We start from the raw sequence: 3,862 nt of genomic DNA on the forward strand, positions 1-3,862 counted from the left end.
ATCAAATCCGCCCACCGAAGCGCTGCTCACAGTCCATTGGTCGCAGTGACGTCAGAGCGAACGGTGATTGGCTTAAACGGGCGTCAATCATTATTATGACGCCAATCACTTCCCTGCGCTTGATGACGCATTTCAACGGTCATCAGCATCGTAAATCCTCCAAAGTTTTTCCATGAACAGGCACTTTTGGCATGGAAACTTTGTTTTGTTCACAATTTCTCCCCGCATAAAGTGAAGCTATGGAACAACGAAAGTATTTTAGTAAAGAACAAGTCGATTTTTCTTAAGAATTGGCATGAAAAAGGTATTAATTATCTTTGTGATATACTAGATCCTTAAGGGAATGTTTACTCTTACTGTGATTTCGTGTTTAATTACAATTTCCCTGTGGTTCATAAGGAATTTCTTACAATTGTTAAAGCTATACCTAATGGTCTTGTTCACTTAATGAAATGTCATCTATCATTTGAAGTGATTGTAAAAAGGGAACCGATTTTTTTGGTTGATGACAAGTGCATTTATGTCCCAAAATGTAATAATAAAATTATAAGAAATGTGTTTCAGTCAAGGAAAAGAACAACTCCGAAGGGATTTTTTTTTTTTTGGAATTCTTTAATAGATAAGATTAATTGGAAAAAAAGCATGGCTCTTACCTTATAAATTCTGTGTCCCCAACAAAGTAAAAGAATTACATTTAAAGATTTTGCATAATATATACCCCACAAATGAGATTACATCCAAATTTGGTAATCCTCATCTGAATTGTAATTTCTGTAATGTCAGCATTGAGTCTATTGATCATCTTTTTTTCAAATGCCCCCTTGTTAAGGAATTTTGGTATGACGTGTCAAAATTATTTTCTTTAAAATTTAATGTAGACATTGATGTTACTATGTGTGATATATTTTGTTATTTTTCACATTGTAAACATAACATAGAATATATAGGAAATGTATTTATTTTATTGGGAAAATATTATATTCATAAATGTAAATTTTCTTCAACATCTCCAAAATTACATAATTTTCTTTGTGACTTTAACTACTTAATTATAACACTAAAAAATATTAATACCAAAAAAAGTGTCAAATTTGTGAAACTGTATAATGATCTGCTGAATGGTACATAATTTTGATTTACTACCTCTGTATTTTTTTGTTTTATCTATGTATTTTTTTTTCCTTTTTTTTTTTTCTTCTTCTTTGTCTTCCTATATAATTTTTGTATTCATAATGTCATCCAATGTTACATTAATTGTTGAATGTTAAGTGTTTATACTTGCAATAAAAAAAAATGATAATAAAATAAAAAAAAACAGAAGCTCAAAAAAAAAAAAAAAATCCTCCAAAGTCGTGAAAACACTATCATGGAGTTTTTCTTTTGCTAGTTTAGCAAATGGGAATGCAAAAAATATATGTGTGGTAGTCTCCCATTCACTGCTATAGAAGTTTACCCAACTGTGACGACTTCTGCTGCTGAGAAAGCCGGAAATGTGAAAAAGGTGCATACACTGCATCATAGATATTATGTATACATATCTATGCACTGCATACTGTGTGTGAGAAAATAATATGTCAAACCGTATGTAACAATAAGCATATTTCGCCGATGATATCACTACGTCATGTATTCTTCAGCGACTGGAGTCCTGTTATGATCTCGGAAATAAATATTTTGAGTATAATTTTTAACATTTTTAATACAAATTTGTGTAAACTCACATGAAACTGCAAAAATACAATAACAAATACAAATCATAATTAATAATAAATTATATTTATTATAAGAATTAATGATTAAATAACAAAACTTAATATTATATAGGTTAGTATTAATATTTAATTGCTACACCAAATATGAACTATTAATAAATTATATCTTATAAAATATTTGAATATTTGTAATCCACTTTTTGCAATCTGATCAGATGTGTCAACTATGTGTGTACATAATTGTTAAATATCTAAATATGAATTATATTTTCAATAATTCGTTTTTAAATAAGTTCATAATAAAATATTTAATATTAAACTTGACTTATTTGTAATTTTTGCATACAGTCTGATCAAGTCAACAAGATTATAATAATGCTTTATTAATTATAATACTATTTTAATTATTAACAATATTATTATTATAATGAACATTAATTATTAAAATCATATATAATATCATATTATTCGTTTTTTTTTGTAATTTAAAATCCATTTTTGCAGTCTTGTGTGTGTGTGCGTTTATATGGTTGAATTAATATTATTAATTTATATTAATTTTATATAACTAAAACTATATAACTATATAAACTAATTATTAATATATTCATTAATATTAATATATGAAATAAAATTCATTCATATTTACTCTTTGCAATTTGAGCAAATGTGCCAAGAAGATATTAACATTAATATATGGATAAATAGCCTAGGCTATATATAAGCATGAAATAATAATAATAATAATAATTCATTAATATAATTTATTACTAATTATTAATAAATTTCACCAGTTCATTGACATTATTATCTTCTTGAACCATTTGTTTTGGATTGCAAATGCAAATAATATATCAGCATATTATATAAAATTAATAATAATTAATATTTATTATAAGAATAGTAGGCAGTATACAGTATTTATTGTGCTGTATGCTAGTATTATGAGCCAGCCACCTTAAAAATCATGATGGTGTTCATTTATCACTGGAAATACAACGTCAAGCTGAGCACATTGCATTGTGGGATGCAGTATTCACACAGTGTGCTCTGTTTTACACACTGTGCACAGTATGACAGAAATGCAGAAACAGTAAGAGTATGCTAGTATGCTATTTTGAACATATTCATGTAATGCTCCAATTATGGCATTTCTTAAATGGCGGAGTTCAGAAATAATAGTATGCTAATAGATGCGCTGACCTTCAAATGCAGGGAGTCTGAGCCATTAGCTGATTATAACTGTTGGTCTGAGTGAGAGCAGTTTGCACATTTGTGATACAATATTATGCAAAATGACAGCCATGCTGCCAGTTCATAGCGTGATATTGACTGCGAAGGGAACCTGTGGATGCAGACTGTTACTCACCGGATGACTGGCCTGCTATTATGAGTATTATAATATCTATCTAATACAAACCCTGAATGCCACGTGATCTAAAACTGTGGGGTTAGACGTCAGACTGAAGAATGTGACACAGGAGTTACTGTTGAATGTGGATTCGAAACCCTTATGAAAGCCTGCTATGTCTGGTTTGCTTTCCTTGTGGGGACTCTAGGTGTAATGGTTTTTATACTGTACAAACTATTCTATATTTCATCGCCCTGCACCAACCCTACACCTAAACCTACCGCTCACACAAAACTTTCTGCATTCATGTTAGTTGGTGTGCATTCAGGTTCACACACACACACACACACACACACACACACACACACACACACACACTATAATATACATTATTAGCATATGAACACAACAAATATGTAATGTAATTAGATGCTATTACTCATCTTACACATATGCATTGAACAATTAATCTTTCTCTATAGGAAAGCGTACTAATATCTTAGGCTATCTTGCCACCTTGTGGGCAATTTAGAAAGTGACAGAATTGGGCTTTTCTTCTAACTAGAAAATGGTTATATAGACAAAATGAGAACAATACGTGTTCTAAGGGCTATACAGAGTGATCATATAGGATTACGTTTCCATTTCTAACATTAAAAGGAGTTTAAACATATTTAAATATAAATAAATAAACAACACATTAAAATAATTACTGCATAATAAATAAAATATAACTAATCTATTAGTTATGCTACAAACGTATAAATTATTATAGAAGTATTATAAATAATTATATAAA

The sequence above is a fragment of the Sinocyclocheilus anshuiensis genome, unplaced genomic scaffold (genome assembly GCF_001515605.1).
Source record: "Sinocyclocheilus anshuiensis isolate Anshui unplaced genomic scaffold, SAMN03320099.WGS_v1.1 scaffold1079, whole genome shotgun sequence".
Taxonomy (NCBI): Eukaryota; Metazoa; Chordata; class Actinopteri; order Cypriniformes; family Cyprinidae; genus Sinocyclocheilus; species Sinocyclocheilus anshuiensis.